Source organism: Octodon degus, unplaced genomic scaffold (genome assembly GCF_000260255.1).
Source record: "Octodon degus isolate 3935 unplaced genomic scaffold, OctDeg1.0 scaffold00175, whole genome shotgun sequence".
Lineage (NCBI taxonomy): Eukaryota > Metazoa > Chordata > Mammalia > Rodentia > Octodontidae > Octodon > Octodon degus.
Window position 1 is genome coordinate 3,088,663 of NW_004524751.1, and position 13,223 is coordinate 3,101,885.

Consider the following 13,223-nt stretch of genomic DNA (forward strand, 5'->3'; position numbering starts at 1 on the left):
AAAAAAAAAAAAAAAAAAAAACCTAAACCTACAACATGCATGACCTGCTTCCTGAGATACTGATATATTTCTCTATTTCATGTCTTATTTTTTAAAAGTGATCCTTTCTAATAATCAAACAATGTTTTGTCATTTTTAAAAGAAACACTGTTGGTTCTTAATTCATAAATCAAAGCTGCTAGGTAAAAGACTCTCATTTTTTTTTTGTAAAGCATTAGCAGTAATCAGCATAAAAATAGGAACTTAATCATCATGCAGATAGACTCTCACAATTATAAAGGATTTCAATGTCATATACTTAGGAAATAATATCCAAATTAAATCAAGTGAGGAAAAGTAACAAGCTAGTTGATAGGAAAATTTTTCCATTTTCCCAGAAAGCAAAGAATCCAAAGTCAAGCAGCTAAAACAAAGCCGTCTGATTGAAGGGGAATAAATATGAACATTATCTACAAGTTCAAAGGACGTGAATAGTTGTAATTATACACAATAGAATTACTACCCACTGTGTACTGATTTTTCTTGACTATAGCCCACTTTAATGTCTAGATGATAATAACAATACGTCATTTGGGGGATTGTAAGTCACCTCCAGGGATTGCTAGGAAGTCTCGGGAGCTGAACAATGCCCCAGTGTTGGTACCTTCATGAGGCACAACGAGTACACAGCCTTCTTTTATAGAACAAGGAGGACTAAAATATAATGATGGTGCATTATGTGGCGCAACAGTTCCAATCTGTCCTTTTATACACTCTGAAACTATGCAAAATACCTCTTAAATTTTGCTGATAAGTTCCCCTAGAGTGAAAAATCCAGTAGAGGCGCAGGAAAAGCCGAGCTTCCGTCATTTCCCCGCTTTCTTCAGCACAATGCTGAGCCATCTGTGTGGAAGCTGTTTGCTTCCTCTCCTGCACAGCGGACTGCGATCATGTAGGGACAGTGCCAGCGCGCGAGGCTTGCAAGGTGGCTTTTTATTCCCCCAGGTAAAGGTGGGGTGACTCACACACGGGCTCTCATAATAGCAGGCCTATCTCCTGTGACCTTGAGTCCCTCAAGGGTCTAACCGGAGAGACTCGGGAAGCGCCTTATTCTGCAACTTGAAGCAGATAATCATGAACCTGTTTGGACATAATTGTCTCGTTTCTAAATGAAAATGCTAATGAAAAAATAGAGTAGATACAGGGATGATTATTCAGAATGTCCTCTGTGGTTCAGTATGGCAACCACTGGCCATGTGCGGCTGTATATATTTAAGTTAATTATAATTAAATTAAGTTAAATTTAATTTAAATATTTCATCTTTAGTCACGCTGGGCACTTTTGAAGGGTTCAATAGCCGCATGTGACTGGAAGCTATTGTAATGGGCAGCCCAGATACGGAACATTTCCATCACTGAAGAAACTTCAGTCAGAAAGCGCTGACTAAACGTGCCAATTTTTTGGTTGTTTGTTTGTTTGGTAGCGCGACAGGAACAATCATGTATGAAGGACACAGCAGCTGGTTGAATTAGAATCAGTTGTGTGGTTTAATAGATATTTCTTATTACCATGAAAAGTGAATTTCTGCAAGGGATGCGTGTATTTTAATATATTTAGCTTCATTTTAATCCACTTACCAATGTTGTTTGTATCCTCGGTAATCAACTAAAATTAAATGGCTGAAATTATTTTTATTAGTTTCTTTTCCAGGCTTACTTTTGTCTGAACATTAGGAATATACTTATAGATAATAGGGAAAGAAAAGTGTCTTTAATGGGCTAAGTGTAAATATTGATTTCCCTGTCACATATATGTGCTTTATAATTCCTGCTAAAAAGTTACATATTTGATATTTGAATGTACAATAAAATATTGTATGTCCGTGTTATAATATTTGACATTTTTATAGTTTTTTTGTTTATTCTAAAGTTCTAGTATGTCTATATTGACTCTCCCTTATGACATTTAGATATATCATTATATAAATAATATTAGCACCATATTACTGGACACTTTTATGTGAGTTTACATAAGTTAAGTTCAGGAAATGATATTTTTAGATAATGATTCTGATGTGTGTAGTTTTCACATAAACCTCAAATACTAAAATTATGGTACATAATATACAAGAATAACAGTGTACAGAACATAAAAGCACCCCAAAGTCATTTTATAAATGAGTGAGAAGTAAGCAGGAAATTGATCTCTAGCCTGTAAACAAGTTCTGCTCCTGCTACTACTTAACTTTGTATAGCAAATTAAAATGAGATGAAGGCCCATGGGCTGACAGGTTTAAGAAAGTACTGAAACATGATCTTTTTCTCATTGCAGGTGTCTTGAGACCACTCAAGATGATTCTTAGAAAAAATTTGATTAGATTTATGCATGAAACATTGTATATTAATAAAATGTTTTATTGCATTTGCCAGGTGGTTCCTTGTACATAAAGTGGTATTTCTGAAGAAGATATATTTTTCAGTTTTTTTAAACATCAAGATTCTTTCCAAAGAATTTATTTATTTATTTATTTATTTATTTATTTATTTTAATGTATTTAGAACAGGGAGTAGATGCTCTACACGATCTCACTATGTAGATTGGAAGGCAGCTATGCTAACCACCATCCCACCAACACCTCGACTCACTATATTGATCAGACTCATAGTGCTTCTCCTGTTTTCAGCCTCCCAAATGCTGGGATTACTGGTGCACACCACTGTGTCCAGTCTCAATCACTGTTTTAGTGTGCCCCAGGGGTGGGGCTGGCAGAGCATGCTGAGATACAATCCTGCCCTCTTGCTTTGCCTAAGCAGGTTAATCTGCTGAGCTATTTGGCTGGCCCTATTTTTCAAATTCTTAATGTCAGAATGTAGGCTACCTTACACTTTTTGCTCAGAATTCTGTTATCTTGTGCTTTCTTGTGAAATTTTACACATGGATAATTTAAATCTTAAAGCTCTTTGAAAATAGAAGAGATGATATTTTTAATCTTCTCTTTCTAATAAATTTACTCAGAGACATATATAACTCTGCCTTTCTTAAATACTACATTGGTGTTAACTCACTGTGACTATTGATTTTTGATTTCAGAAATTATGTAACAACTTTTTGCATTTCATACTTAGAAGCCTATGAGAAAATTTTGTGAGGTCTACTTACAAATAATAAGCTGAGAACTAGCAGATAGTCCCATTTGTTTTGTGACTTTAAGTATCATAACTCAGAGTCCAAATATTGAATGCAATTAGAACCGACTGAACAATTTATTTTCTTTATCAAAATTCTACAATGCCTCCTTCTCTTAGGGAGGAATTATTACCTGTCAGTTTTTGTTTTGAGTTCTGATGTTAGTGCAGAGAAGACAGTATATAAACTGGAATTGCCCTGAGCACTTACCTTGACTATAATAAAATTATTGCTACTGCAACTAATAGAGAGGTATCTGCCATTTTTGTCAAAATGTAATATCTAAGAGAGCAGAAAACTTGGCAAGCTCTTGCTAAAAATGTATGCAAAAAACAGAAGGAAAGTAGAAATGCTGAATGAAATGTTTAAGGTGATGGTAAGAAAAGAGAGGAAGAAGGGATGAAGAAAGGAAGAAAGGAGGAAAAACGGACTACATCCCTTGGTAGCTGAAAAGCTAATTATATAAATTATTAAAATAATTTTAATTATTTATGTTGATAAGTCCTATGACAAAGTACAAGAAATACAGTAGGGGTATCACCTATGTTGAGTACTGAAGAAAAAGGAGTAGTGAATTTAGATGAACCTGAAGTACCAAGGGGAAGTTAGGATCCACTGTTCTGTGGTCAGATTAAGAAGTGAAGATTTATCAATGAGTATTTTATATTTTTGAGAAGTTTACTTGGTTTACTTGAAGGGATAAAGTGTGGATTTTATTCCTGAAAGGCCAAGAGGGAAGGGCTTGCTGAAAGTGGAGAACAGTAGAACAGGCTGTCTGACCCAGCTAGAGCAAGGACAACTTATTGAGGAAAGACCTCTGTGTCTAATTACCTGGTCTTGGTTTGCCGGCTGCTCTCCCACCATGTGGAGATGCCCCACTGGCTGAATAATCCTGGAAGTGGGAGGGCAGGATTTACAGTTGCCTGTAAAGGTTAGCCTGTTTGATCCAAAGCAGGTGGAAAAGGGAAAATATCCAGCATGTTATGATGTAATCTATGACATGATGGTGGCTTGATTTAACGTCTTCAGAGTGCTACTAAAAGCTACGGATATCAAATGCTGCTCAGCTTACTATAACTATTTGCCTATTCAGGATTTATGGGTGGTGCTGTTTCTGACTAAGAATTTAATATTCCCTCTTCCTCTTTTCCTATGAATATGTGCCTCTAGTTCCTCATGTACATTCCATGATTTTTAATTTGCCACCTGTATATTTCTGTCTCTCGAGATTCTTTTTCAAAACATCATAGAATCACAAGGTATTGAGATGTACAGAAAGTGGATTCTGCTATTCCTTTCCTTAGTTTCAAAGGTGTTAAGTTTTTTGGGTGGTGCAGCAAAGAGATAGGAAAGATAAAAGAAGCCTTTTTTAATTCCAAAAACATGGAGAGGATCAAGGGCTGCTGGGGATGATCTGACTTGAGACAAAAGAGTTTAGACTTTTATGGACTTTGCTAAAGGTGGAGTTTGAGGGAGATACTTAAAAATATCCAAGGAATCTTCCCTGTGGCAGCGGGAAAGGTGAAAAGAAATTTAACTGTGGGCTGGGTTGGAGAAGAAGCAGGGAGGTGTCTCTGAGAAGATAAACTGTCCTTTTAAAGGCTTCAGCTGTGTCAGGTGACACCATAGTAATTCAGCAATGCATACAAGGGCCAAAGCCTATCAAAAGGACATTGCCCACATTTGTCATGCCTCAAATGTGCTCCTGTCCTTTTCCCCCTTCGTAAATCCAAGCTGGGTTTAGAAACTGCAAACCATTGCTTTCATGCTTACCTCTCAGTTGTAAAGATAGGGAATGTGACCAGATGGATGATCAGGGAAGTTCCCGGATGTGCTATGATTCAGGGGCAGTTGTTCCTGGAAGATCACTAATTGAAAGCCAATGCTTGCTGCAATGAGCGTTAAAGGACATGATCTTCAAAGAGACCAACCCATTCAAACTTCAATTAAGGATCTTATCACGTTTATAATTGCAGGTCTGCTACATGTGGTCTTTCGGTCAACTTTTAATAGCAATAATATATTTGGGTTGATAGAATTGTAACCACACTGTTATGAAAGCGACTCCAAGAAATGCAGAAAATCATATATTTGAAAGAGAAATAACATACAGCTACTAATGCAGCCAGAGAACTTTGGGAGATTGCCTTTCCAAATATTAATTGTTCCATATTATCCCCACTTTCATTGTAGTGCTATACCCAATTAAAACATCAAGCACTTAACCTATACTTGTGGAAAAAAGTAGTTTATGATGGGTGCAATCATATTCCCATAGGTCCAATTATCTCAGTGGGCTCCCAATTAATCCGTGGACTGGTTAAGGCATACTTTTAATTAGATCTTCTCTCAAAGAACAATCTTTTTTTTTTTATTTCACTTTATTACTTCCTTTACTGGAACCCTGCGGGGTGGGAATACAACTTTGAAATGTACTTGTTTGTTTGATGCCAGGTTGAGATTTAATAAAGTTGATATTTTTAACTAATGTCTGCCTCTAAGTAAAGATATAAACATTAAGTCCTTTCTGATGAAAATTAAATTCAAATACCTACAAATTGAGATGAGGCATATCGTGTATATTTTAACATTTTTTTCATTAAATTACATTGATCCCTTTCTTTATTATCCTAAATGCAAAAATCAACACATAATTAACTTTTTCTATCTGATTTACCTGTTAACTTGATTACCTTTAATGGCCTTAATTTATGCTTTGAATTTAGTTACAGTAAAAGGAGATCTAAAAAGAGATATTTGGCCCAGTGTGGTATTGTGACTGTTAAATCTCTACTAAGCAATAGATAAAGCACTGATAAGCATAGATAAAAGCTTGTTTTGTCAGCAAGGAGTTTCTTTTTTATTTGATTTCTGGTTTCTCATATATTCTTTCATTAATTTGAGAGTTCATCAAGGAAATGCTTTGAAATTATAAATTAAAACCCAACATTGTGTTATTTTTTCCCAGCTAATCTTTTCAGCATTTAGAAATATTGTTTTCTCTGTATGATTACAACTTTCTCCTTAGATCTGAAATTCATACAGCTTTATAGGAACAGAATCCACTTTGCCATAGCTAGATCTGCTCGTCATTGGTATGGAGTGCCATCCCTGAGGAAGGGGGAGGGAATAATTTTATCTGTAAATAGTAATTTATTGCCATTGTAGGAATTTAGGAAGCTAGCTTTCATGAGAACTGAATTACCTCAAAAGCAAAGCTCACTATGAGTGAAACCACATGCAATTAAGTACACATGTAAAATTTTTTGTTTGGAAAATTTGGCTGACTACCTGATACTCAAGTTTATTCCCAATGACTTTCATGAATTATGCCTCTGATTGTATCTACTATTGCCATACGATGAAATTTTCTACCTTAAGTTGAGTTATAATTTCATAAATATCAATAAATTATACTGGTCATAAATATGCAAAATCATCGATAGGCATAAAATATTCAGATATAAAATTAGTGCTAAATAATTTTTCTTTCAACCATTTAGAACAATATGCTGAGAGGCAACTACAAAATTACTTAATGTTCATTTTGCTTTTGTAGTAACTATCACACATCAGTATCACAAATTTCAAGAGTGTCCATTTAGTACTGAGCAGACGCTAGAATCTGCAGCTCTAGATCTTTTCAAATTTCTTGGAATGTTTATAAGCCTTTCAGGATATGTTTATAAAAAGAAAAGTGAGAAGGGTAAAATATAATTATTTTCAATATCAAATTGGTGAGATTGCTAAATAGTTAAGATTACTGTGATATTCTGTCAAATCTTCATGGTGGGGCAAAAGTATTTTAAATAGAGTTTAGAATTCACCTTCTTCTGATGGAATTTGTGGAAAATTTGGTTCTTTTCTGTGCAAGAGTTTAACTTAGCTCTCTCCTATACAACACCTAGCATGCACTCTAAACAGAAGTATAAAACAATCAATAGGTACATGGGTATTAGGCAAGATGTCAATTTTATACTCCAGTGGGCATCAACTGAAAAATATGTTTATATAACAGAATCCTAGCTAGTAAAGCCAAGTGAAAAAAATACCTAAATAAACATTAAGTCAGGCACATTCAGATCGAGGTGACTCACAACCACACTCCTGTGAAACAATGTCTGTAAGTTGCCAGCATGCTGCTCAGTGCTCAAGACTCTGAACAATGGAATTTGTGTAAAACAAACAGGCTTAAATGATTCCTTAAATTTAATGCATCTGCATGTCCCAGATAAAACCTGTTCTCTGATCTTCTGGGACACCATGGCCCTGACATCACTGCCACTGTATGCTTCCGTGATCCTGCTGTTTGTCAATCAAACATCTCCAGACCAGCTAAAGTTTGCTTTATATCATTTCCACTTTGTTCAAATTTTTAGTCTTAAGAATGCCTAGGACTCCATTTGTGTATGAAGATTTTAAACATCTCTGCTCAAATTATGATGGTTTCACTATGTGCATGAAAGCAGTATTACTGCATTTTGTTTGAATGGAGAACCCTACTACCGCTTTAGTGAGATTCATTAGGTTTAAAAAAATCACTGTATTGAATGAAACCATCATGTGATACTTTTTAACCAAATTATAGCATTTATCAGTTGATGTGGATGTTATTGATGAGACAAAATTCCTGATTTATATTTGGGCTTACCATTTTGTACATTAAATTTCAGGTCATGCAGGCCCATGATGACAGACCCATCCCACAAACTGTATCTCCCTAACAGTTGGGAGTTAGAATGCCAGAATATTTATTGTTACTATGACTTTCTGAACCACTGTTCTAATGTTGTTTTTCTTTCCATCTTTTATATTTCTTCTTTTCCCCCCAATTCTACCATTTTTTCTTCTTGACCTCATTCTTACTCCTATTACTCTTCTCTTTCAAATATAAAATACTTCCAGTTAATCTGTAGACTACAGCACTGTGCTTCTGCCTTTATTAGAATTATCTACCCAGTCCAAATTAAAGTATTGGTCTAGAGAGGTTTGATATGCTCAAATGTGGGATCTTGGTTTATATTTCTCTTCCATGTAATGTTTATATATGCCAAAAAATGTTTAGAATAACCTACACTTTCATGTTAGAATATCTTTTTGCTGTCTATGAGCCATGGCATCTTCTACCTTGACAGGACTGGCTGTAGTCTAGTGGATCATTCTTCGAAAGCTTCTTGTATGATCTTTATAGAAAGATTTACTTGCAGTGTAAATGGCTAACACAAATACACTGAAGTGAGTTAACCCCTGTGTGAGTCACAAGCGTCTTTTGGCCTGGGTCTTTCTTTCCATTGACTTTAGATTTGTTTAATTCAAATGAAAGCATCTCTAAAATAAATGTGGAAGGAGAAGAAAAGGTCTCTGCTTAGTGTTTTGCACATGATATGGGTGTGTTTCTGAGGAAGTAGTGATTCTATATGTTAAATACATAAATCTTGCCCATGTTTCCTTTCAAGAGGAATATGGTATTAAAATGGCTATACACAGTTTTAACTTATGAAGAGAACATTTTTGACACATATTTTTGTATTCTTTTTAGTGTTTTATGCAAGTTGGGATCTATGCAACTGTGGCTGAAGGCTATTAAAGGTGGTTTCTAACCCACAGTCAGTGCACTGATGGTGGGATCTCCTTCCTCTTCTGAAGGGGCTCATCCTTATCAACCAGGACAATGTAAAAACTTGCCTCAATGTATAATGATTTGGTTTACATTTACTATTTTAACTTTATGATCTTATAAAAGTGATAGGTATTGAATAGAAATAATACTTCAAATTTAGATTTTTGATCTTTCCTCCCAGCAAGCAATATGTAGCGAAACATTTTCCTGAATTTCAGGACAGTAACTCTAAGACCCATTCCCAGTCAGCCATGAAATAACAGGTTAAGCAACTGACATTCCACACTATGGTGTGTTGCTAAAAAGTAATACTTAGTAAAATAGGTGTCCTGCTTGTCTTTTTGTCTTATAACGTTTTCCACTTGGCATGACTGCAGGATCTATTTCCACTTCAAATGGATTTATTGTAAGTAGGAGTATCCAATGTTTCTCCCTCCATGCTTGTTAAATTCCCTTCAAACATGTCATAGACAAGTAAATGGTTGAGGGATGTGGTTTGAGGAAATATTGGGCTATAATAACAGCTGCATTTTAAGTATGAAATGTGAAGTTGTATCAGGAGTGATGGAATCATCCCTAACCCAATCCATCAACATTCATGTTTTTCTTATGCTTGTTTACTTCAAATCATTGGGACTAAATAATGCCTTTTATTTGACTTTCATCCCATCTCTGAATATAATCAAGACAGAAATTGAAACCTCTTTCTTGTTAACACTGAAAGAAGCATATGTTCATTTTCCATCTTATTCACAATTATTTTGTCTTCATTTATCTCTCTCTATGATATGCACAAGCTATATATGCTATTTTTAAAACTGAGACACATACTTACAATGACATATACACTCAAAATGTAAGTATTCACATTAATTTTAAAGTAGACATATAATTACTTTAAGTGGAGATATATGAATTTAAATATTAAGTGACTCATGATGTATTTTTATTGAAGTTTTTAAAATTTCCTTTGTTCTATGCTAATTAATTTGGATCTTCATAATATAGACTACCTAAAGGGCTGGCATAACCCAAGTTGCACTATGAAAGCAATAAAACTATCAGCTGCCCATGTAAGAAACAATTTCAGCATAGTTCTACTCTTTCATATGTCCATGACAGTAACATTTGATAATGCTGAATGCGCTTGTGAGATAATTAGTGACTTTTTAATTTTCTTTTCCAGTTGAGGATCCATCGAAGAATTTACACTGTTTTTTCCCTCAACAATAGAAGTTTGTAAGCTTTTACGTCTAATATTTACACGCTCAGAGTTTTGTAAAATCTCCTTATATTTTTTTTCTTTTCTTTTTAATCCACAAAGTAGTCCTTTTGGTTGAGCTGATACTGAAAGGTTTATTGCATGGGCAAAGACTGGATATTTTCTTTTTATAATATCTGGAATTTTTTCTTTTTAAAAAAGTTTTCCCCCAAAATGTATGATATAGACTTGTCTCTTACATTAGCTTGATATAACCCTCACAAAGTAGGTGAGATAATAAACAGAAGAGGAGAGAAGACAAAATGTGATTCACAGTTTCAGAAGATTTAATGCACAGTCACTTGACCTTAATGCTGAGACTGGCTGAGCCCCCTAAAATTAAAGAGGGGCAAAGGAAGGGATCTGGCCAGGTACCGCAGTGTTTTGTTGAAATTAAGAAAGTGCCCCTGTTACCTACCTTCCTCCAGCAAAGTCCCACTATTATTTAATTGGTGTTTTGAGCTGGGGACCCAGCCTTCAGCACTCAGAATGCATTTGGTGCCATTCTGGATTCAAACAATAGGAACTCTCTATAGTACATGCTATGCATGAATTCTAAAAAGTAAACTTTCTAGGTTATTTTTTAACATGTAGCTATTCTAGGAAGTTTTCAAGTTTTAAACTGCCAACAGAATTTTATCGAATGAATGAATGAAAAAATCTTAACAGGAAGTTAAGTAAACCTAAACACAAATTCTCTGCTCTGTGACACTTTGTCAGCTAAAGTTAGCCCTTGGCAAGTGACCTGAAAATAATTCAGTGACTTAACTAATACAATAAAATAGGGGTAAGTGAAACCAAGTTAAGTATAGGTAATGGTCTAAATCAGTTACTGCAGATTGGAGAATTCCAATGCTCCCTGACGTCATTGGAAGGTCCAAGGAAAGGACAAGAACCTTCTAGATTTCACATGTGAGTTGGTTCAGAAATCAACATCATAGCCAAACCTTGCTATAGAGAATTCTGGAAAATGTAACCCCTAAGGCTACAATTTGCAGCCACAAACTGTTACTGTAACATACACAGAGAATTTTGTCCAATTAGCAATATCTGCCACAATCACTTGATAAAGAAATTAAAAAAAAATACTTAGTTCAGCAATGGGTCTATACAAATATCACATAAAGGTAGCTAGAGATGTAGACTTTTTAATCAAAGATTACAAAAGGACTACTACCTGTGGATCTCATTGATATCAACATCAAAAGGTATGGATTCACATGCCAATATCTTCTTGTAATTAAAAATTAACAATATTGTCATGAATGAAATTCTTGAATGTCTAATTCTTGCCAATTAGACATTTTAGTTTTACATGGAAATCATTAAATCAGTTAACTCAAGGTTTATAAAAGACTCATTAATTTTCTCATTGAAGAGCTCTTTATTTTTATTTCCATTATTTTTCTTCTTATTATGTGTGTATTCTTTTTTAGCACATTTCTGCAGTCTTTGATGACTGCATATACCAGGGGGAGTCTCTGCATGTATGTTACCCATCTTAATTCTTTTCTTGTCCCCATTTCCTCCCATCTCCCTCTATTCCTTCCAAATCTTAATCCCCTTCCCATTTAAAAGCTCCATTCTCACTTTTTTCATTGGTTCTTTCTCTCTCTTTAAATCTGTCCTTCCTTTTTTAATCTTCCCATCCCTTCTTCCCTCCTTCCGTCTCTCATTCCCTTCCCATTTGAGAGGGATCTTCCTCCTTCCTTCGCTAGTATTTAGTAAACATGTCCATATTCATCTCAAAATTATTATAATTACAATTTAGCTCTTCTAAACATTATAATATTAATATGATAACTCTGAACTTAAAAATGAACTTTTTTATTAACAATAAATATATGCAACTTTCCCCAGAATGGGTACTTAATTACAAGTTTGTAGATTATGCCCACAAGTTTGAGGTCAGCCTTGGCTATATAGGCAGTTTAATTCCAGCCTGAAGAACACGTTGAGAGTTTTTAAAAATACTAGAAAATACTACAGATTTTACAAAAAAATCTTACATATTTAATTGAATTGTAAACAATTTCACACAATGGGCCTATCTTCTTTTGCCTGAGCAGTATAAGAGACTGTTTCTCAGAACCTTCAGCAGGGCATTGACATTAATTAGTATATAACCACAGTTCCTAGGCATTTATGAAGAAAGGCCCTACTGGGAGCTCTGACAGATCCGAAGGATTCAGTCATGTACAGAAAGCTACTCACAAGGGTGGAGGTCTCTTTATCCACCGCCATCTGGACATCCGAGTTTGGAATTCAAATGCTCCCAGGAGGATTCTGTGCCTGTGTCACGTTCACATTCATTAGGACATGGAGCTCTTCTGCTTTGTGCAACACTATTTCCATGACAACATTTCTAAATCCAGGGACTATACTACTAATTTTCTTAATTCATTGCTTTAATGGGATTTTTCCAATTACATCCCCCAATACCTTAGATTTCAGTAAGGCATTATATTCTGTAAGATGCAGTTAATAGAAATTTCAGGAAACTGCTATATTTTTACTTTAAAGAATGTTAAGAAAAAGAAATCTTCAAACAGGAGGCATTTTTTAAAGCCTATTACTTGATTCAGCAGTGTTTTGCAACACAGTGAAAAAATGATGATTTTAATGTCAAAGAATAATAGCTTTTAGTCATAGTAGTGCTGCTTTATTTACAATGAACAAACACATACTAGGTCCATATGTCAGTCACTTTCTAACTATCACAATTTAGGGAAACGAATAAGGTAGTTCTAAATCTCAAAGGTATGGGTAGTACACTAACTGACTAACACAGGAATTTTTTAAGATCTGTAGGTACCAGTTTTATTTTCTGGAACAAAAGAAATAAATATGTAATAAGAATAATACGTGAATTAAATTAACTTCAGTCATAATTATACTAAATACATTTTTTGTTTCTGAGTTTAGAAATTTTTGCTTCTATGGATTAAAATGATTTACGAAATTGATGTTATAGTTTTGAGTCTTTTTTGAATATTGACTTTGTATGAAAGAATCAGAAAGTAAATAGCTCCAAAGTGGCTTAGAGGTTGAGTACACTGAGATAAGTAAGGTATCTAATTCATTCCATAATAATAAAATTCACATAATTTGTTCCACTTTGATAAGAGGTTTCTTTGCATAAAAATAAATTCTAGGATTGTTTTTAGTTCTTATAA

The 13,223-nt window shown here is 34.6% G+C and overlaps 1 protein-coding gene across 1 annotated transcript in view; it reads left to right on the top strand.

Annotated features, from left to right (window-relative positions):
* Pcdh9 (protocadherin 9) overlaps positions 1-13,223 on the top strand; it is a 956,674-nt gene that overhangs the window by 478,262 nt on the left and 465,189 nt on the right. The gene's annotated exons all lie outside the window — the stretch shown is intronic.